General features: G+C 42.4%; 1 protein-coding gene across 4 annotated transcripts in view; it reads left to right on the top strand.

Annotated features, from left to right (window-relative positions):
- The window catches only part of Dati (datilografo), a 173,906-nt gene that overhangs the window by 85,005 nt on the left and 65,207 nt on the right, over positions 1-23,694 (top strand). For 2 of the 4 annotated variants that reach the window (XM_064129182.1, XM_064129180.1), the window contains one exon: positions 15,092-15,960. The gene's annotated coding sequence lies outside the window, so the exon portion shown is untranslated. Of the gene's footprint in view, positions 1-3,023; positions 3,899-13,886; positions 14,173-15,091; positions 15,961-23,694 lie in introns of those variants that run through there. The other 2 variants (XM_064129179.1, XM_064129181.1) reach the window with 2 other exon arrangements.

The following is a 23,694-nucleotide window of genomic DNA, read 5'->3' as shown; positions in this document are numbered from 1 at the left end:
AGTATTCGGAAATACGCCACCGCCCGCCTGCCCACCGCTCCATCGAAAATATATACATCCACATAAAGTGAAACGGTAGTTTAATGTAAATCGTATATCCAGAACAATCGGCGAATGCACCCAATGAATGCGCTATATGCGAGAAACTGAACGAAAGTACATACACCCAAATACCCCACCCCCTAGTCCACCCCACACGCGAATTGTGATGAATAAACGGAAATTGTATCGGCTCATCCCCGCGTTCCACGAAGGGTTACAATTTTTTTGTCCAATTCATCAAATTTTTTTTTTTCACTCATTAAAAAAAATCCAGTCCCACGGGGATTTATTCGCGTTTACGTGTGAGATATGGGGTGGAGTGATTTTTATAATCTGCTACTTGTTGCTTTTCCCATGGCTAGTGTCCCGGAAAAACCGGAAAATAGAGGAAAACAAGGTGAGGGAAAAAAACGCGAATCGTGGATCGCCTCCTCTCGCTCTTTACCGCGTGTTTACACCGCTGCGTCTCGCTCTCACCCGTTTGAGACTCGTGGCGCCTGTGTTGACAGTGCTGGAGGGGTTGGAGTACCAAAAAAAAATGGAAAAAAGGCACTGCGGGACCCTCACGGATTTAACGGGAATGAATACGAGGATGTGAGGGGGTAAAAAAAAAGAGTGAGGGAGTTGGGCTTTTCGACGGACGACTCTAGCCCGTTGAGGGAATCCATTAGCAATCTCACACGGTTTTTTTCCACCCTCCGTCACTGAGACGGGGGTGTATTTGATTTTACGGGAGTAATTTAATTTTCCGTACACCAATACTGACGGACTTTCTTCACCGAAAAAATCTATTCCACTGGAGATCGAGGCGGTGGAATTCACATATGTGAAATTCAATTGGCGGTGGAATGCTGTCAATGTTACATACGTCCTCCAAAATATAATATTCAATCAATTTTCCAAAATTCCAGAAATCTGATATGATTGAATGACAATGGCTTGCTGGTGACAGCCGCTGAATTTCAATGTAACCACTTCCTTTGAAACCATCTCGCCATGAATTCGACTGTTTCGCGCGGGGTAAAAAATGATTAATTTTTAATTTTTCAATTTCGAATAATGTTCTGACTGTCAGATTACGGGACAGGCGCGTAATTCTAAAAGAAATTTTCTTTCCGTATGGAACAACAAACATGGCAACAGGAACATTGCCATCGGCGGTTAAAAATTGCAGAAGAGGAGGGGGGGAGCCCTTCACCAACGGGTCAGGGAAAGAATGAGGGCGGGGGGTCCAGGGGGGAGAGAGAGGGGATAGATGGGCACATGGGCGTCTCCTTTCTTTCCTCGGATTTTCCCCTTTGGTGTATGCATCCGCTGGTAAATATATACAATTGTCTCTCTCACACATTTTCTGTTATATATATCAAAACGGAGAGGAGACCCCATCACTCCTCTCGGCCACCGGCGTGTGCACTCTCGCATGGCATAGTCCATGCTTGCGCGCCGACGAGAGAAACACTCCTGGTCCCCGACCTAGCACTATCCATTTCCCTCGTGCCATTGTACCATCTCTCTCTCTGTTTAATTCGCACATATTCACTCCCACAACCGTTGGATTGTACGCAGCGCGAGCTCAGTTTGATACGTCGTGTGCGTTAGACTCGTAATGCACTTGAGTATAATGCACGAGCACCCGTGTACGGTACAAGAGGGGGCTCGAGTATCATGATGAGAGTCAAATGTTGTTTTGAAAATTTTTGATGATTATTTTTATCACTAGTGGATGCTTGTTAGGGCGGTAATTGATCAATGGTAAATGTGGCGATTCTCGGTGTCATGATTGATGAGGGGAATTTAGCATTCGGAAGATTGTGAAGGCAAATCCCTTCTAGCGTGACTCATTTTCATGATTATTGATCGAGTCATTTTTTCGGATGATTAATCATATTTATTGTTCAGGTTAATTGATCATTGGTACGTGTGTCAGGTCGGAGTATCATGAATGAGGAGGAAGTTTGTTGATCTGGAGGTGGAGGGCGTTCGTCATTTTCGGGATCATTGATGGAATAATTTTTTCGAATTGTAAATATTAGTTATTGCTAGGGCACATGGAGAGAAAAATTGTTGAAAAATTAGGGGACTGTTCCGTAATCTGTCAGCTAAAACAATAATCGGTAGCACTTTCAGGAAAAAATCCAAAACGTTCCAGAAAAAATATGAAACGATCACTGGAAAAATGTGAAACTCTTCCCTAATTTTTACTGAATACTGTTTTGATTGGTGGATTACGGAACAGACATGTAATTTTTAAAGAATTTTCCTCTCCGCATGAGGATCGGTCAATGGCACATCTGGCAACTGCCGGTATCGTGATTAATGAAGGGTTTTGGTAATCTGAAGGTTGCGAGTTCAAATCCCCCTGTTCCATTATCGAATAATCTTTTATTGACCACCATTTCCTGGTGCAAATATTCGCATGATAATTCACTGCCCCTCCTCCCACCGGGGGGGATGCTAGCATTCCTCAGAGCAGAAATATCCAATCCGTCACCCATCCGCCAAATTCCTCCCTCCTAACAACCAAAAATTCGAAATACCAACCCTCAAAAAATCATCTTCCACCCCAATCTCTCAAAACTTCCCAACCACCATTCATCCGTAAAAATCCTCCCCCCAATCCCCGTTCCCACCACCATAAAATTCTCCGCGTCGTCCCCTTTCGACCCCACCTTAGAAAAAGAAAAATGTAAAAAATTCAACATCAATCAACTGACGCCAAAGGAAAGCCGAGTTGAATAAAAAAAAACACTAAGATGAATCTTTAACAGCCACATGTACACATCATATACATACTTGCGCATGCGCATTAACTCCCGGTACAAGCAGAATGTATTTCGCTTACCATCTCTTTTTTAACTTCCCCCCCGTATGACCCCCTGTCTATCCAACCTCCTCCTCTTTTACGCCTCCTCCTACCATCCCTCTCCCCCTTGTCCATAGCCCTCCTTCGCCAAGGTGCATGCATTCTATGCGGCGTGCACCGCATTAGATGCATTTCTAAGTCGCGCCGCAATAAATCGCATGAATATCTTGAGAACGCGACGCGCGGGTCGTGGGTTCTCCTTTTACCATAAAAATTAATAAACTCAAATAAAAAATTGTTAAAAAATCGTAGTTCCACCGAACTTTCCTCGGGGACGACGCGATCTTTCTGTGCCGGTCAGCGTCGGTAAAGGGCTCGGGGAGAGATACGAAGAGCCAGAGGGAGAGAGACGGAGCGAAAGGTAAACAAAAAATTTGAAAGAAAGAAAGGAGGAACAGCCCTTAAGTACAGGCAGGAAAGGCACAAATGGCCGAGTGAAGACGAGGCGTGCGCACCGCGTGGTGTGCGAGAGAAACTCCTGAGGAGCAGTGACAAGGACAGACTGTACACACGATCTGTTGTTATTATTTCCATTCATCGATTGAGCCAGGAAGGAGTGACGCACAGTGCTCCGAAGGATTTATTTCTTCGTAAGAAGAATATTTTTTTTTTTTTTTCAACGGAGATGGAGATTATGATGAAAATGATGATGACAGGGCACTCGGCACTTTCTACACAACTGACAATGATAATGCTGATGATCAGCGGGGCTGAGGGGAGGTAAAATTGATGCTGGTAATTAATAATTACGGGGGAAAATCAAAACAGTTGGTGGAATTATGTCTGATGATGGGGCTAACTTGTCATTAACGTGTTTAATGAAGTTTAAGTTGCTGGATTATGTGGAGGGGGGAGTGTATTGAGCTTGTGAGGGCTTTTTTTTTGAGGTGGGGAATTGTGCAACAGTTGTGATGCCGGTGGATGCTGAGTCCTACGGGATTTGGGTGCCTTGAGGAAAGGACATTCGGAGTTGGGGGTGCGCGGCCACGTGAGGTCAGTTGTATTTATTTTTATGGTATTTAGGGGGATGAGGGGTTCGCGAGGGGGTCTATTTATTATTGATCTGGCCATTAACATAATTCAGATAAATTAATAGCAGAGGGGAAGGGCATTACGATTAGTGGAGCTCCATTATATTTACATGAAGTTCATTACAATTGATTGAATATTTTAGAAACGCAGAGCAGCAATTAATGGGATGAACATTTTAACCGATATTTTAATAGATATGGCGTCTGGTTTATGCACACAGAGTGTGGTAAAATGGTAATTATACGTGATACATTACAAATGATTGAATACTGAAGACAGACATTTATTGTATAGGAATTTTTTCGAGGGCAGGTGATTCCAAAGTTTCCGAAATAATCACGATAATTGGAAAATTGCAGTCAACATTATGAAATGACTGAATCAATTTGATGTTTAATTATTTGTTTAATGAACAGGCACGTGAAAAATTTCTCTCCCAGTGGATTTTTCGTACCTTTCGGACTGTTCATACCTCGCCATAGGATGTTATCAGTGGGAATATTGTAATAATTTTATTTTTCACTCGGTGAAGAGGCGCACTCGGTACTTTTGGGAATGTTTTCGGGGGAAAAATTGGCCGGGTGCAATTTCATCATCGGAAATTGATTTGGGGGATGGCTCCAAGGCCTTTCACTCGCCTTTTGGGGCTTTGCAAGAGGCGCGGTGTGGCGAGAGCCTTTGCTCTGTGGCGGGTATATACTGCGCGAGGGAAATGTTGGCCATAGGCATTTGCATAGAGGCGTAGTATGACGTCGAGGATACTGTGGCTATGAGGGAGAATAGGTACTTGATGCCAGTGTGATTGACGGCGATGCAATATTCGTTAGCTATTCTAAAGTCCTCAATGCTTTATTATTATTTTTCCAATGAAAATCATTCCAACAAGTGATAAAAAAACGCAGGACTATTCAGAATCATTCAAAGAAGCCTTTTCATCACCACAGATCCTCCGATAATTTTTTACAAATTTTCTTTAATAGTTCCAAAAATATTAACTGACCATATAATGTGGACCCGAAAAAAAAATCCTGTCATCCCCTCAGAAGTATCTCTCCCATCGCTCTTTGAGAACCGAAAACACTCGACTGTAGCAACCCTTAGAACTTCGCTCATCCCCTTCCAACTTCAAAAAACTTCACGATTACAATCATTCCGAGTGAAAAGCTGTTACATATACCGCAGGCTAAAAAAATCACTGACCTGCATTAGCAACATCTGTCGAATTCACTGTGGGAACTTCAAGCATCTCAATCTTCCCTCTGACAAAAATAAAAATTACCCCTCCTCTGTGGAATAAAATATAAACAAAAAAAAAAAACCTCCAAGGCAAATCAGGAGACTCCCCTAGGGCCCTTCGTCCGCACACCAACCCTTCTCAAGAAATACGAATGATGGAGAGAGGCTCCGTCCCTCGAATTAATTCTCATCTCTCTCCTGTGTCCATTTCCCCTCCTGCGGGACCACGGTGAGGAGGGCGCGGAGAGGGGGAGGGGGGTAGATGACCTGATACAAGAAATCAAGATGGCGGAGGGGGAAATAAAAATAAAAACAAAGGGGGGAAAAAAGCATCAATGGAATTTAAATTTTTTGAAAATTGACCCCTTCACAAGGACCGAAATAAGATACAATTGGTGGTGGGGAGGGGGGGTCGGGCCTGGGAGAGTTTGAGGGTCTGAATGGTCCCAACGGGTCAGTTTTTGACGCGACCGCGGCGTACTAAGATGCTACGCACTAAATTAATGTATAAAAATCATAAATATTTGGCGACAAATCGTTGAATTGTTTATTAATTTTATGATATATTGAGTTACGATGTGATTTTTATAATTTGTTGATTGAAAGTTCAGTGTAGTTATGCCCGCGTGATGGATAATAAATTAACTAGTGGTAAGTCAATTTTTTTTTATCATCCGGAGTACGAGAATTTCATCGCGAGAGAATACAGTTGTAACCAATCGCTTTGGGTTTTTAATTAGCGATAAATAATTTATCGGAAACGCTTGTTGATGGAAAAATCATGATTTTTACGGTTTGGTAGTGGGTTGAGGACAAGTTTTTACTCCGGTATTTACAATTATATATTAAAGTTTAATCAATGTTTGACGCGGACACGATTGGTCGCGCCGAGATTCGATCTCTACCACCAGCCCCCCTCCCCCCAACCACCCCCATCCCCTCTGACACTCCCCTACACCCATTCCCTCGGTTCCACTCTTCGTCCACCCAATAAAGCCCCCACCTCATACCACAGTACGTTTTCGAATAATTAATCGCAAACAGTGGCATCGGCTCTCGGTTGGTCAAAGGCCGCTGGAGTGGGGGTGGAATAAAATGTCAGGGGGTTGGGGGAGGGGTGAGTTCTGGGTGGATGTTCTAATTTATGTAATTTATTTGGAGTGGGGGATAATGAGTCTGGGAATTTTACGATTTTTGGATTTTTAGATTAGGTTTTGTGAGATGATCGCGTCAAATTAATTTATAGAGATGTAAATCTCCTCTCTTCCCTCAATTTTATTTCCTCTTTATGACCTTTATCTGGATTAAAATTAATCTACAATATCATCATTAATTTGAAAAGCTGTTTTTTTTAGTTAAGAAAACTCGGACGAGGAGAGGAATTTTTCAGAGCCAGCGGATTAAATTTTTCTTTTCAGTGACTCCCCAAAATTCATAAAATTATTCAAATGACAAACCCCACAAAATTTATCTCTTTAAAAAATCATCTCCACCCCATGCATTGTTAGGAAACCTCCCCAGTTGAGTCTGTATACACACAAAATCCATCTCCTCTTCCCTTATTTTTTTTTCTCCATTCTTTCATTCTCCGTTGGAAGGAGCTGAAAAAAGGGGGAAGATCTGACGAGATGCTAGGGGTGAATATCTTGAAGATGGATTGAACCTTAAAAAATGTTTTCTCATTTTTCAGAGGGCGTGGGGGCAGCCCCAAGGGGTGGGAAGACAATTAGTGGAGAGGTCGCGATTTTTGAGGGATAAAATTACTTCTGCCTCCCTAAACTCCTCCCCCTCACCTCCGAAAAATCGATTCGCCTCGATTTTTTCCCTTTGTCTCCCTTCAATATTTTTCTTCTCAGATATATCCTTCGACAGTCGAAGGTGGGAGGGTGATTCAATTGACTTTCTGCCGGAAAAATCAGCGTCGGATATTGAAGTCTTCGACATTTCTTATTCCCATTCGTGAGATGATGAAATTTCGTTCAATATTCATTGTCAAAAATTATACCAAATTTAGTAATTCCATAATTTTTTCATCACATTAATAATGAAATTTTTTTGGGGAATAAAATTATACTATTCTTTTATTTCTTATTACATTCCTTCCCAGTGAGTGACGCAATTTTTCAGTTGAAACGAATCAATTACCGTACAAGTTAATCCCAATGTTTGATTGATCCCCAATAAACCGAAAAGACCATCAAAAACTTTGAGAATAAAAATAAGACGAGTAAAATGGAGGAACACACAACCCCAATCTCCGTTTATTGATCAAAACAATCGAAGCACTCCAGCCTCAACTCAACCCTCTATCCCGCCACCATTGAAGCGAAAAGGGAAAGAGCGAAGGGGTGTTTAGGTACTTGGGGAAAAAGAAAGTGGAAAAGAACTGAGGGTTGGAGCACGCGTTCGTGTGTGTGTGTGCGTAGGTGGGATGCAGTGGGAAGGGGCGGCTACTTTATCCAATGATAGCGTAAAAATGGAGGGTGAACAATAGTGGGAGGGGAGAATTTGGTGTCTAACGAACCAATAACTTCCTCGAAATATTTTTTTTTTTATGAAAAACATTTTATTAAATTTTATTCAGGCAATTCATGAATATTGGAATATTGAAGAGAACAGTTTTTCATTACTTTATTTATTAATAGAGAATTGTTAAAGATGTGGCTGAATTTTTTCTCAAGGTCAGTCTCAAAATGAACCCAGAAACATGAGTGGAAATGCCATGAATATCGAATGTAACACCGTGTTACGTAAAAACAAACATTTTTACCCAATGCCTGTCTCTCTCTCTGTCTCTCTTTGGAATCCATACATAGTTATCTAAATACATAACTCGCTGGATTGCTCAACAGTCAAGAATAGACTCTTAAAACCACGTGCAAAAAAAATCAGTAAAAAAAAAGTGGAGGCGTCGATTTTTATTCGCGTTTCAGAATAGAAAATGGGGGATTTGTGGGGAAAAGATGTAGTTGCTGATCCCCACAACAAAAAAATGGCGATGACCAGCCAATAGACATGCCATGAAAGTCATCTCCCCACTGAACAAGAGGAATAAGTGGTATGGACACCGCCAAATATAAATTTACCGCCTGTACGAATTGTACCAATTGCGTAATGCCTTCTAGAATAGAATTTTCAAAATGGTGGATTTTTTGGGGATCAGCGGATACAACGAATTAAATGAGACGCCATGTATCATTCGTATTGGAAGATTATTCAGACGAAAAACAAGATTCTATTTAAAATTTATTCTGGCAATTGTCCCGTTGTATTTTCACTTCCGCTATGAAAAAGTTTAAAATATTAGCCGCGAAAGTTTTATGTACTCTTATTCACCGATTTCTGAAAATAGAATTACAATTTGGATTATTCTAGTTTTTTTTTTCGTTTCAAGACAATTTTCTGTTTTTCGTAGAACGACAAAAGATTTTTACGAAAAATATTTTTGATCAAAATCTTTTGATATATTTTTTCCAATATTAATGTTCCTTTCTATTTTTGGAAGAGATATATTTATTAAAAATATCGTAGAATCCTATAAAAAATCCCATTTTTTGATTGCGTCCCCCGAAATTGCTTCAACACAACGAAAAATCCCTTCAAGAGGACATAACTCTTCTGCAGAAATAATTTTTTCTCCCAGTGATAGTGCGAGTTTTATCTCGCACTTCTCCCTGACAAAAAAAAAATTGATGAAATTAATTTACTGTTTCCGTGAGGGGTTTCTCGTTATAACCTGTTTAATTGAAAGCAAAGTCTGTAGATTTTTAATTAAGAAAATTCTCGAGATCGAAGGATCGGGGGCTGGGCTATCATAGCGTCGTTATTCCGCGCCTCTTCCTCACTCACTATCTCTCTTGCACCACAGTAACCGTCTATTTTTCGGATTGATGTATATATCGAGAGAACGACAACGCCTCCTCAAACAGTTTTATAATTGATTTCATCTTCATTTATTTTATACCTCTTGCCCTATCGCCCCGAGAAAGACAACTGGACCCCAATTCTTCCGTCTTGAGCTTTCTTTTTGCCCTCTCGGCCCTGCCAACTGACGTTTTTCATACCAATCCTCCTCCACCGCGGTCGCAATCAATTTGATGTTTTAATTAAGAGAGTGGCCGTGAAAAATTAGATTTTAATGGAATTTGCGATCCGCTTTTATTTTCATTGCAATTTATTCAATCGGATCCATTCTACCCCAAGTTGCGTACTAATTATCGGGATAATCGTGGCAAATTAATGATCGCCATAAGAATCATTTTCTTTACTCAATTAATTTCAATGAGGGGATGACCCTCGTTCTCTGAGAAAGTGACCTAAATTTTTTTGCCACCCAAAGACTGAAAAAATTATTGCACATTTTGTTAATATAATTTTCATCTCCCACTTCAGAACACACTTCAAATTTTATTATTAAAAAATTCGGAGGCCCTGTGATAAACATTCTATGATGATAATCCCCAAGTGGCAAATAACGCCGGAAAAATGAATTCGCGGGTTTGAAAAAAATTAGCCAAGGGCTTACCGCAAGAGTTTGGACGGAAGACTCGATTTATTATCCCACTAAATCTCCCCCGCCCCCCTCTCCCCTCATCGCCCTCTCCCGCTCATTCCACCCACGTACTTTTCTTTGTCCTCACTTTTACACTCTTAAAACTTTCTCCGTCGTCCGACGAAAATTTCATTATTACATCCTCTATCCGGAGATAAGACACCATTTTTTTTTTCAACACTTCTGCGATGATAAAAATCAAGGATCATAAATTTTAAAAAATTCTGCTTTGAAAAACGAAAGGATATTCGGCCCTATACATGCCCCATTGTGCCCCTTAGTACTTTTAAAAACCCCTTAAATGGAATTTCTAATTTTTTTGGGGCAGTTCAATTGATTTTTTTCCACCAGTAAAAGCGTAATCACCGATAAATATCCAAATTTCAATATTCCTTCGCGCAAATGAAGTCATTATGGATTTGGAAGAGTTGAATATAACCTCAGGAAGTGAAACTCTTCAATTGAAAAAACTACAGCCCTAAAAATCAGAGTCACACACATCCGTTAACCATCTTGACCGTACAGCCCATGATAATCACGTGAACGTAACCATACCGCGTTTCGCAGCTGTGTCTGATGTTTGGGTAGTCCATATGCCGCGGATACTGGTGAATTGAGGCAAAAGAGAATTCATCCAAAAGAGAATTCAACCCATCATGCCCCCCCTCCTTTCGCCTCTTTATACCCATCCCCCGGTTACCTCGGACATCTGGAGGAGCATTTGACTTTAAGTAGAAATTTCCACAACTACCGTCAATGGAGGTACATCCCTCATACTCGGATTAATCACGCACGTGTGAAGTTATTTTTGGGGTATTTATCTCCTTAATTAAGAATGTCACTTTCTCCCGAGACCCAACAATTACCGCCAGCAAAAAATTAACGTAAAATTACATATCTCGTGCGTCATTTTCTGTGAAAAATTACGACATCGCGACTTAAAATTTCTTAGTCCCCTTCATAATCGGTAAATCTACTTGACTTCGGTCGTTTTTTATTGAATATTCCTCACTGGGTAACGGTGGAAATGATGAACCGTGGAGGACAATCGAATTTTTCTACTTTTCTCCCTGAAGAAGAGAAAAAAGGGTATCATACCATTGAACGTCCTCTCGACCGTCCGGAAAACCGGAACGAGAGGAGGGGTATTTCACGGCTGAATCGGCCGCAGATTGAGCTGAAAAAGGATACTGGACGAAAACTTTCAGCCGGGGTTGAAACAATTTTTGTTTTCATTCGATTAAAATCCCCAAGGAAAGTTTCCCCAGCAGAAACAATCGGTTCATTTTCCCAAGAAGCACTTCATTTTTTTTTCTCCCCCTAATTGAACCAACTCCTTTCGATTCTTTCATCTCTCCGTAATTTCTCGTCATCTTACAATTTTCGATTAAATACGAAAATCGATATAACCAGAAACGTTGTCCAAGCACGCCCGGGTGATTGGGTTAGTCGGGTGAGGCTAGGTACCGTGACACGTTGGCAATCGAGCGATATACCAAGTGGTCTACGAGAGTGGGATATGGGAATAGAGTTGGAAGCGGATTCTGATGTAAGTGCCATCATCACACGAGTCTCCACCTGAACCCCTCACTATCCGCGACCGGGAAATTTTTCTCTTTCAAAGTTTTTCCGGGGGAAAAGCACATTTGCACGCACGAGTGCGGAAAAGCAAGTGATTTTCCCGAGTCCTCTACGCAGTGAGGAAAGCTATAATTCTCTAGGGTAAAAAATACCGGACTTCCAGTAGTGTCCGAAACTGAACTATCTCACTTCTTCCTCTATTCTGCAAATGTAAAAATTATAACAATTGAATAATGTCCCTGCTATTGTATCCACTTGTTCCTCGGCGCGAAAGAATAAATAAATGAAATACAGCAGTTCGTTACCAGCGCCGGAGCCACCGGGATTACTTTTCCATTTAGATTTTATCACCGCTCCGCCATTTTCCCATCCCCTGGGCATCGACCACCCGTTGAGACAAGCACACTCGAGAGTAAGAAAAGACACCTCCTTTGTTTTTCCTAATTACCCCGAAAACTGAGAGGCCAGCCACCTAACCGAATGATCATTAGGCGGCCAGCCAAGACTCCTCAGTTTCATTACAAAGTACCAAATGGTCTGTGCTCCCAAAAAAAAACCCCACACACATACACATGGACCCAAACAATGCTCCAGATTACCACCGAAAATCCCCATAATGATTGATTAATATGCGCACCTACCTGGTATATCTCCCCGTTGTCCACCGATGGGGTCCAACCTAACAAAAGACGCGGTGTGTGTCCATCGGAGGGTCTGCAGGAGCATTTAATCCAAGAGGCATCATCATCGCACCTGGTAGCAGCTGTTCTGCCCATCGTCAAAAAAAACCGAATCACGAATCTCTCCGGCTATGGCTCGGGGTAACCCTTCCGATTGTTTTATACCTGCATCCCTCGTAGGTACACAAGCCGAATGGTCACCTTGGCCAGCCATTATGATGTCCCCTCCTGTCTCCAAACAAAGACAAAGACCTGTGAAAAAAAAAAATCACCGAGATGAAAAGGGAGAAGCGTTAGGAACCCTATCTACAAATTGTCTATTTGGGGTTGCAATTTCGGGTGCGCAAGGACTCGCTCGTTAAGGGTTTTAACCCCTTCTAACCAAGAATAGGAAGTGGGTAAGCCCCTCTGAAGATCTACTACAGGAGAGCCGACGAAAATCCATTATTCGTATTCTCTTCAAATTGATAGTTTTTGCGTATGCAAATTGACTGGCATTGTATCATCCCTGGTAACCTCAAAGGAAGCTATCTTGAGAGCAAAAAAAGGTGGTGGTAGGGGGGTGAGGGCCGTAACCAGGTCAAATGGTGTTATCCGGTTGAGATTCTTATTGCAGGTTGCTGCGAGGGGTAACAATGAGGGTCGTCCGGTTTCAGGAATTGAAGGGTTGTGATGAGATGATAGTTACATGATGAAGAACGACACAAGATGATGATGATGATGGCCAACCGTTGGCTGATGGTACGGAGGGTAGAAAGCCCTTTTTGGGGGGGGGACTTGTAGCAACAGTATCAGCCAGATAGGAAGGCTATTCAGCGTTGTGTAACGGTTGGCATTCAAGTGACGATGTTAAACAATCGATACAATTAACGGATAGAACCTGAGCGGGAAGAGAAATCTAATCCACCACGGGAGGGAGGCGAATCTGTCCATCCGACCATTGCAGATGATCGTGATGATGGTTGAGGAAAGAATTGGTCAGAGCCATCCAAAATTTCTGGATTTCGAACAATAGTTTCATAGTACACGTGGACAAACAGCCTAACAGGACTGGGTAACGAATGGTTCCTCACTAGTCCATTCATCAGGACAATGGTGCCCTAGATAGAAAAAAAAAATCGTTGGCCATTCTCATTATAATCCTAGACACCAAAAGCAAAATCCCGGGTCTCATTATCTCCCAACAATATCCCAGCCTACTGATTTGTGTGAATAATGTGAACATCCATCGGGATGTATCTCCCCTTCAATGACCCTGGACGATATTCCAAATGGCAGACAATCTAAAACTGTCTAGTGCACCATGTACTCAACATTGACGAAAAGCCAAATCGAAGGAAAGGCAACAAGCAACGAAGAGGGAACACCCGAGATTCAGGAATTTACTGTGCAATTTCCACCGGGTTCTGGCACGCGTAACCTTCCAACAAGGCAAGGCTTGGTTGTGGTTAACGTCAGGATTCGAGATACGAAATCGGTACTCTACCAAGACGTAGTTCATGCATTTGCAGACTAGCAATACCAAGCCTAATCCAAGGAGCAGTTGTATTGGTACTGGGAGTTATAGTGATGCCTTACACGCATATTCGATATACGAATTGGTGAGGAAGAACAGCATCAGCAGTTGCTAGTACGTGGTAGTGCATCCAGTTACGGTTTGAAATTGGGACCAAGGGGTGAAAGGGGTGGTGAGGTAAAATTGGAGTAGGGGATCAACCAAGCACGCGTGTTAAAGCTCTCTCGCGTCTCTCCACCTCACCCCGTGGCCAAGCCGTCATCGACTCTGAAGGATTCAGCTTGTGTGTGTGTGTGTGTGTGCGTTACCCCCGTTTGGACATTGGGGTGGCAATGTACAAGTATATACTGACTGGGGGAGGGGAGAAGGGGTGAAGCTAGGGGTTAGCCATCGGCTTCTCTCGCACTATTTACCCATCCTGCTTCCACCAACTGCATCAACCCTCGTATGTGAGGTTATACATGGGCTACGGACACGTACACAATCATTGCGCGCGCCCCGCGCAAATGTCCAAACGGGAGGGTGTTTCAACACTGGGTGTGTATGTACCGGGCCATGATGGTTTAGGTGAGGTGGCCGGTTTTGGTGAGGTGAGGTGGGGGCGCCCAACACGGGGCCACGGCGCAGTTGCTACTCAGACACGGGGATGCTCGCAATGCCTCTATCAAAGGTTACTGATTATTTGTGATTTAAAAAATTAAAAATGTGATTTTTCTCCGGTTTAAAATGTTAAAATTTCACGTCATTCGGGTTAATCAAAGTTGGCCGGGCGGCGGGTGGATTGTGACGTAGAAAAGGATCTCCATAGGGAATGAATTGGGCAGAAATGTCTTGGGCGGATGTCTCAGTGATGATTTTTTTGTTAAAGTGTGACGCGGGTAGCGGAACGCGCGGCGAGTTTCTAAAGTGTGTGGGTTCCACGTGGTGAGAAAAGTCGGGAAAGCCCCTCAAGGCGGCGCGGGGGTAAGGGTTGCGCGGGTTGAAAGGAGGGTTGGGTAAGGAGACGGGTTGCTCCGGGGTGTCAGGGGGAGAAAGTCGGGAGAACGGCAACGTCGCCCTCCACGGCGACACGTCTTATCGCGGGGGTGATAGCGGCGAAGGCGCGACGGAGATGGCTGAGGAGATGGGAAAGATGGCGGGTGAGGGGTAAGGGTTAATGCACACACCAAGGGGGCGGACGTCAGATTCTAGAGTGGTGGGAGAAAATTCGAAGACGCTCATTCGTTAGAGTGGGGACACGTGACCCGCTTCTTATTAGCGCGGTTTTTCCGGAGATTGAGCGGGAAATTTGAATTGAGATGGGGGTTTTTCTTTTTCGATTTATCGAGTTTTAGGTGGACTTGGAAATGGCGGCCGTAACGCGTCATGGACGATGACTTCATGACTCTGGGGGAGCGTTTTCGTCATTGATTTTTCGGGGTGGAGCTTTTGTTGCGTTGCGAGGGGGAATGTTAATGATTTTTTCAGGATTTTTTTTTCGCGAGGGACTCGGGGTAGAGCAATTTGGAGATCCTTTCTGCGGCATGATTGGCTTAGGGCGATGATGCATTGGGGAATTAATTGAGGATATTTTTGAATTTCTGTTTCAGACGCGTCGCACTGTGTTGTTATGTGTTGTAATAGTAATTATTTCATTGAAAAATTAATTTCACCGTTCGTATAAACACACACAAACCTTAACACCGATTTAACCGTCTGTGTACAAGAGATACCATAAAAAAAAACCGAATAAATACAACCACAATATAAATAAAGTCTGAATCAACTCCACGAACATCAGAAGAAAGAAAATAACAATTTGAATTTTCATTTGTCGACGTATTGGAAGCCAATTTTTTATTAAAAACCGGAACCAAATTAAAATCCTTATTTCATCATCACGGATCCATTTTTGTTATTTACCAAAATTTATACAAAATTGAAACTAAAAAACAAAACGACGAAGTGATATCTAAGAAACAAAAAAAATAGAAACCAAAAAAGAAAAAAATCTAGAAAAAAAAAATTAAGAAAAAAAGCCAAAAAAAAGGGAGAGATTTTAAGCAAGAAAAAAATTCAAGCAAATTGCCTTAGAAAAAAAATAATCCACGAAAAATATACCATCAAGGAACAAAAAGAGAGGAAACCAAAAAAAATAAAAAAAAAGTTGAAAAATAAAAAGTTTTAAATTTAAAAGAAGAAACCAAAAAAGTAACACTTTAGACGAAGGAAATAAATTGTAAAGATATGACTAAAGTATATTTTTAACAAGTTTTGAGAAACTTTAGATTTTAAAAGTAAATTTAAACGAAAAGAAAAACTCAAAAAAAGAAACTCAAGATTTTAAATTTAAATAAAACTTTAAACAATGAACAAAAAAAAAGCGCTAAAAAATTCTTTATAATCTAAAAATGTGATCTAAAAGTCGTTGCTACCAAGAGAGCCTTATGTCCTTGTTTCAATTAGTTCGGTTCATAACGTAAGTACCCAAATATCGAACATGTTTATTTGTAAAATTGCATGAATGTGGATCCCCCTTCCCCTCGCCCTCCCACGTCTGAAAATCCCTTCGAAACAACAATCCAATCCCTATCGAAGTTGAACTCAACCGCAAGAGATAAACCATATGGAATTGCTCCGATTTTCTTCCTCCCTGTACCGAATTCATTCGTCCAACCCCCCTCCCCCTCTTAGAGAAAAAAATCAGTCTCAGCCATCGACATTAGAAAAGAACCTCGGCAATCTCGGTAGCACGCTTGCCAGCCGTAAAACCCACGCAACCCCCTAAAAACCTCTTCTCTCTCACCCTCAATTTCAGTTGGCAAGCCTGTGCGACGCCATGAAAACCTCTCTTTCAAATACCGATCGATCGCCTTCCAATTTCCTATACCTAAAAGCCTCCAACGAAGTTACCCATGGGAGTCATCATGCGCGGGGGGCCCAGCCCCCCTAAAAAAAAAATTCCCATAATAAAACGAAGCGCGGGCTTGCCCTGGCAAACACGCATCCCAGGCATCGCCCAGCGAAACTAGGAAATATACCCTGGCTATCGTTAAAGGAGGGTTCTCCCTCTGGGTGGAAGGGGGATGTGAAGAGTGCCGAGGGGTGGAAAAATTTTTTCGATGATTTTAAACTTCCCAACCCATCGTGCAACAGCACACATTCATTTCGCTGTAAACGAGGGAGGACCGGATGCCGAAGGGGGGTGGCAAGTGCATGATGGTGTCCCGGAAGGGTGGATGACGAGAGAGACAGAACGATTCAGGGGGCGGGGGCGAGGATGGAAAACGCGTGCTAGCCAATGTACACCCACCCCTGTTGCAGTAACACTGTAAAAAAAATTTTAACCCTCTCCCCCCCGAATCCTTTCCACGAAACCCTCAACGTATTGATCCCAGAGTCATTCAAAATGGCGGCCGGCTGGTAGAGTCAGCCAATGACTGTCTGAATCGATGACTGCAGGCGCAGCCAAAACCCACCCCCCTCAACTTCCACTCGGCTTGGCTATTTCCTACCCCCCCTCCCCCTATTGTATTAGTATGCGTTTGCTGGCCAATACGAATGGGGGGCCAATGGGCTGCAGCCAACGCGTGGCACACACACACACGCACAGAGTCGAAATTCTCTCTCTTGTGGGTACCATCTCTAGCCCACACATACTTCAGGGTATCCGATCGCACCCCCTATCTCTCCCCCTCCCCCCTTCTCCTCGTGGCCCCGCTAGAAATGGTTCACCCACGTGCTTTCTAACGCATACAATCACGCACTAGAGCATTTATGTATTGGTGTCACGTACATGGAGGCTTTAAACGAACAACCCCCCTCCTCCCCCTGTCGATCGCCAACCCAAAGGGGTGGGAATTGCCGGAGAAGGGGCGTCGATGACCTCGGTGAATGATTTTCATGGAATTTTTTTTTTTCGAGATTTTTTTTTCATCGGGGGTAAAAATGGGAAAATTGGTATTCCCCGGGGGCTGCAGACCTCTTCATCAACAGTGGTATTCGCTGATGGTGCATGACTCCAGTGGCCCTCTCCCCCCTCATTCTCTTTGTCCATAGTATCGTTTCCCGAGCCCCGGGAGAATTTCCAGAGCCCGAGCTGAATCGATGATTTTCAGAGTGGGTGAGGGGGAGAAAGGGGGAGTAAAAATATATTTGCCTCCCACCGTCAGTATATTTCCCTCGAAAACCCATGCACCTCGCGTTGGGAGTCATCAGACTGTTGGTTGAATAAACGAGTGGGCGGAGGGGGTGGAAAAAAAAATATTTGAAAGGGGGAGGGGGGTTAAAAAATAAATGGAAATTCATGGGAGAGATGCGAAATTCGTGAATGTGTATTGACAATTCGGTTTAATCATTAAAGGGTTTCAAATATATTCATGTTATTTACATTGAGAGGGATTTGATTATTGATATAACAATTCAAATGGCTGAGAGATTTTTAGTTCTCAAAATCTGAACGTATATTTACCATTCGTCGAGGGATTTAATTCAATTTCAATGTAATTTTAAATTCATGAGACAGCAGGTGATCATCAGTGTCATCATTACGGCAGAAAATCTGTGACAAATTCACTTGAGAAATTGTTATGCCATTGCTATCATGTCTTCACCTTGATCATGAGTGGTTATCTTATCAGACTGATAGTGAAAAAAAATTGAAATGGCTGCCCAAAGACAGCCATCTTTTTACGTCAATGATAAAAGCCATTGTTCAAATAAAATAATAATGCCTGGCTCGAGTCTTTGCCACTCCTCGATGATAAAAATCACTGATAACGATGTTTATTTAACACAGAACAACCATTTCATGAAAATTCGCTCTCAATCTTCGAGTTGAATATTGGGCCGGGGGAAATGTGTCATTTTTTAATGCCTCATGAAATATTTACAGGCTGACTTCACATTTTTTCTCTCCACCCTTCTTACTTTACTCATAAAGAGACACGGATTACTTAATTTTGGGTCTTTGAGATGCCTCCCCCCTCCCGCCCTCGCCAACTCCCGGATGGAGTAAAGAGAATGTGGAAAATTGCATGAAACAAACGTGGCTCCAGTTATTCCATCACCAACGCTATGGGAAGTCTGTCTAGTCTGATATACCTCCTATCCCCCCTGTACCTACTTTCTGGGATGCATTACATATGTGTGCATATGTACTTAGATTGGCTCCTATTGACACAGCGATAGAGTTTTATGTCCTGGTACAGTCCGGAAAAATGTACGCGATGTGAAGAGTAGATAAAAATGTGCCCAAGAATTATTTTTGTAGAGAGAAGGAATAGAAAAAAAATTATGAAAAAAATGGGGATGATTTGCCAGCCATTACTGAATGACATCTTATATGTCCCTCCCAACTTTCTAATTTTTTTCCGAATTTTTCATTGATTTTACAACTCGAATAAAAACCCATCAAAGTGTCAGGCCAATTAATCACCTCCAAAGTCAGTAAAAAAATGATCAAACAATTTCTTACCTTAACATGGCCGAGTAAGAGACGGTTATTGGTCAGGTCAGGTTGGTGTTGTTTCGTAGAGTCATTCGATACCATCACCAGATCGATATCCCGTTCATCACTCGACCAAGGCTGGTTATTACGGACACATAGTTAGAAGGTAATTAACGAATTTTGAGATGAATCTAATCTCAATCATTTGGGAATAGTTTAGGAAAGTTTAGGAATACATTCGCATAGTTTAGGAACTAATAGTTTATTTATAATTAATGACTCTTTTATTGGCGTATAGTTAGCAGGTGGAGCAGATGATAAGTTCGAATCTTAATCGGATTTGCATAGATCGATGTAACATAATTTAGGAAGTCTAAAAAACATTAATTCAGAGTTTAGGAATTAACTGTTATTATTTAATTAATGGTTTTCTAATTGTGACTGGGGGGCAGGCTGCGCATGCGCATACGCCCTTGTGGCCGAGGGTGTACAGGGTCCAATTTAGCCTCCTGCTGGTGGTGCACCGGCATGTTTTGGGGGTAATTTTGAACCGAAAAGTCCTTTTCCACTTTTCGCTCGGACGCACCCCTATCGAGACATTGGGGTGAAAAGCACGGCCAATGGGGCGCGAGAGAGAGGGGGAAAGATATTTCTCTCTCACTCATTGGCAATTTCAAGAGAATCCTTGGGGGGGGGGTCTAATCATCACCCCCCCCCCGAAACCCAGAAAACGACTATCTTAGGTAAAAATCGCGAAAATGTATAAGTTTATTAATAAATTGAGGATTTTGGTTAAAATTTTAAATCCAATTATTAAATAAACTAATGGATTTACGGGATGCCACCAGAAGACATTTGTTGTAGAAAATTTGATTCTCTGCAAAAAATGTCTTGTGACAAAAGGCCGTAAATCCATTTGTTTACTTGATAATCAAGAAAACACGTTTATTGCTCCGGATTCCGCGAAAATCGCGAGCCATCCCCTGGGAATTTCGACATCTATTTCGACAATTTTAAACATTAATTATCTAATCTAATCACCTCCCCCCCCTCCAAAGGATTGTTTTAAAATTGCCAATGAGTGAGAGAGAAATATCTTTCCCCCTCTCTCTCGCGCCCCATTGGCCGTGCTTTTCACCCCAATATCTCGATAGGGGTGCGTCCGAGCGAAAAGTGGAAAAGGACTTTTCGGTTCAAAATTACCCCCAAAACATGCCGGTGCACCACCAGCAGGAGGCTAAAGGGGACCCTGTATACCCTCGGCCACAAGGGCGTATGCGCATGCGCAGCCTGCCCCCCAGTCACAATTAGAAAACCATTAATTAAATAATAACAGTTAATTCCTAAACTCTGAATTAATGTTTTTTAGACTTCCCAAATTATGTTACATCGATCTATGCAAATCCGATTAAGATTCGAACTTATCATCTGCTCCACCTGCTAACTATACGCCAATAAAAGAGTCATTAATTATAAATAAACTATTAGTTCCTAAACTATGCGAATGTATTCCTAAACTTTCCTAAACTATTCCCAAATGATTGAGATTAGATTCATCTCAAAATTCGTTAATTACCTTCTAACTATGTGTCCGTCTGGTTATTCGAATCTCCACATGTATAGGCGTAGCCTCTCTCACAGTCCCACGTATCCTCTCCTCCCCATTGAGCTGCACATGGGTTCCTGTAACATTATTTCCCACTCTCACAATTACATTTACATCCCTGATTCGTTTCCTGGAAAACGAGAAGACAATTTCAATCGCGAATTATTAAAACCCATCGACACATCATCGATTGACAATTAGAGTTTCTACATTTCCATTTCCATGAATATCAATTATTTTCATTCATCGGGTGCATCAGTGTTGGCATAATGCGAATATTTTAACATTACAAATGTATATTTTTAGTCACTGTACAAGCTTTCAGTTCAGTCTGTACTTAACCAATGGCTTTTTCTAGTGCAAGAGCAGTTTTTCTATTAAGCTTCATTTGTTTCTTTCATTGCGTAATGCGCCGGACGCGTCGCTCATTTCATCCTACTGTCCAACTCAACGGTTTTATACCCAAGTGCATTTGGTTCTATAGTTTCCACATTGATATTCTTAATTCATAGAATTCTCAACGTAATGTCAATTCAGTTTAATTTTGCCTGCAGGATGTTGGCAGTTTTGTGGTGTTATTTTTTCATCACACGTTGTTGACATTTTTCAGATATACATGTCAACATCAGAAAAGTTGTCAGAGTTTTAATTTAACACGTCAAGATGTCCAATAGGATTTCGTTTCCCTAAAATTTTTATTCTCTCTTACGAAAAAAAAATCACTCTCGTATTGAAATAGGGCTTAACTAGGAAAAAACCCCCTAATGATTTTAGTCGAGACATAAACCCACATCTCCCCAACTCACTTCAGTTCCCGAAACCTCCGCTAGACGTCACCTCGCCCCGGGGTGAGCTCCCGAGGGGTTGGCGCCAGGCACCTCCACATGTTCAGCTCAGCTCCCACTGTCTCTCGATCAAAAAAATCCTAAAACAGGTAAAATCCTTATCTCCGATCTTTACGCACGACATTCCCCGAGCGATAGCCATCGCAAACCCTTTCCCTAAATTATTTATTATCCCCAAAATTAGCACTATACCATTTGCAAAATACCACAATGGTACGAATAAACGATCAAAAGAAATAAATAAATATCCATCAAGACAAATGCCTTCCTTCACTAAACATTTACGACTGCTTCTTTTATTTGTCCCACAATCGGGCCCGCAGATCTCTCCGCCTGAGAGACTCAAACTCCAACTGGCCCTTCCATCCCCCCTCCCCACCCATTGGAAAAAAAAATCGAATGAAGGAATGAGAAACATATACTTAATGCCAACGTTTGCCTACGTTTATTTTACCGTAAAAAAGGGCCCTCTCTCGTTGCGCAAGTACAGCTGCTGATCGGGATCTCACTTGATCAGGTGCATCTCCCCCGAGAAGGTGCGTGGTAAGGGGATTAGAGGGGTAGAGTGAAAAGGGAGAAATCCGAAATCGTGAATTGGGATCTTTTATAAAAGCAAACCCACCCACTCTCCGGCTGGTTACTCTATCGATTCTCACCTGTTTCTTCCTTGTACTTGCTCATTTGTAATTTAAAGCATGTAATAATGCACTCTGTACGTAGCATTATTTTTTTTACAAAGAATTACATACGCCCACCGGGTATTATCCTAACTCTGCGGGAATCCGAGTAAAAAATTCTTGACCGGATGTTACTTGTCTACCCTTTTTATTTATTCTTGGCTCGGTTATAAGATGTGAGATTAGGTGGAAGATAAATGGGGTGCTTGTTGCATGACAAGTTGCGGAGATTGAACAGTCACTCATTGAATATATGTAGTGGGTCACCACTCGTTCATCCAAAATTGATATTCCATGAATTTTTAATGGGGTCTGTGGTAGCCTCCGATCTTGCAAAAATCCCAAATCTAAAGGATTTCCTGGCTTTCGTATCTGCTGGAATATTTTAACTCAACTTGTCCTCCAGTCATGGCCAATGTTCCCATTCAAAATGAATATTTTTCTACTTGAGTTGATCAAGATTCCTGACTGCTATATTGCGAGGATGGACGATGAGAGGCCACATGGCTCAGGATGAAAGACTTCCAAAAACTTTGATCAGCATCGGCTTCACTGCACCTTCAGAATCAGCGAAGGAACAGGTGTTTGGGCTTGATTTAGCTGTCTGTAGTGGCTCTGCCCAGTACTTTTTGCATTCTCATATGCTACCCGGCTCACTGGTTAATTTTTCTACCAACCCCCAGCTTCCTAAACCACCCCCTGAGCTCGTCTCTTTCATTTTTCGACCAGCTAACTCGGCCGCTCTCCTTTGACTCCTCCAAAGCCCACACCTGGGGCATTTGAGCACGTGGCGATGGACAAAGGCTAGCGAAGAAAAGGTGAAAGAAAAAAAAACCGTTCGAAGCTCATCCCTTTTCCCCCCATTAGCCCTCTAATACACGTGCCTGCCACGTGGAAAAAAGGATGATGGTGGTCAGGAAGAAGGAAAGTACGTATCAACCGAGTGGGGAGTCACCATCAACCGATTGGTCTAGGTGCGTTTGAGGGGTGGTTGGGACCACGTAGGAGGGTTTTTTTCACCCCCCCAAATGAGGCAGTGAAAACACTTAACGTTTTATGCACAAATTCGCTCCCTTCCTCTTTTTATCTTCAACTACGTTGCCTTCCAAGGAAGAAAGAAAGGGAAAATAACTAGATTCGTGGGTGGGAGGTTGACGAACAGGTGGAGGGGAAAGATGCTGGGGTGGAGGGGCTTAATGCTTTCGTAGTATGATGTGGAGGGGAGGTTTCTGCGCACAAGGCATGACGTTAGAAATGAGGGGAAGACAGTGGGGGGTGGGAGCGTTGGGGGGGAGGAAGGAGCTTTCGGTTATTTCCTCCACTGGGTTTACTGAACGAGGGGTGCGTAAGACAACGGAATGACCATCGGACAATTCCACCCCCCTTCCTTTACCTTTCACTCCATCCCCCGCGGTATCTCAGGGGGAATTGTGGCTTGAGTGTATATGAGACCGAACTAAAACCCAAAATCCTGTTGTATATTCGTGGTATTGTCCGGTGATAAACTTAATGGTCAGTTAGAACTGGGTGATTGTCCTATATTCAAGGGGTCGGTAGGGGGGAGGGTACGAGAAAAAAATCAGGAAATCAATTTTTTTTCGATTGAGATATTTTTCTTCCCTCATCGTCTCCCGAT

The sequence above is a fragment of the Diachasmimorpha longicaudata genome, chromosome 10 (assembly GCF_034640455.1).
Source record: "Diachasmimorpha longicaudata isolate KC_UGA_2023 chromosome 10, iyDiaLong2, whole genome shotgun sequence".
NCBI classification, from domain to species: domain Eukaryota; kingdom Metazoa; phylum Arthropoda; class Insecta; order Hymenoptera; family Braconidae; genus Diachasmimorpha; species Diachasmimorpha longicaudata.
The sequence above is the reverse complement of the archived record's forward strand: the minus strand, read 5'-3'. Positions and strand labels throughout refer to the sequence as shown.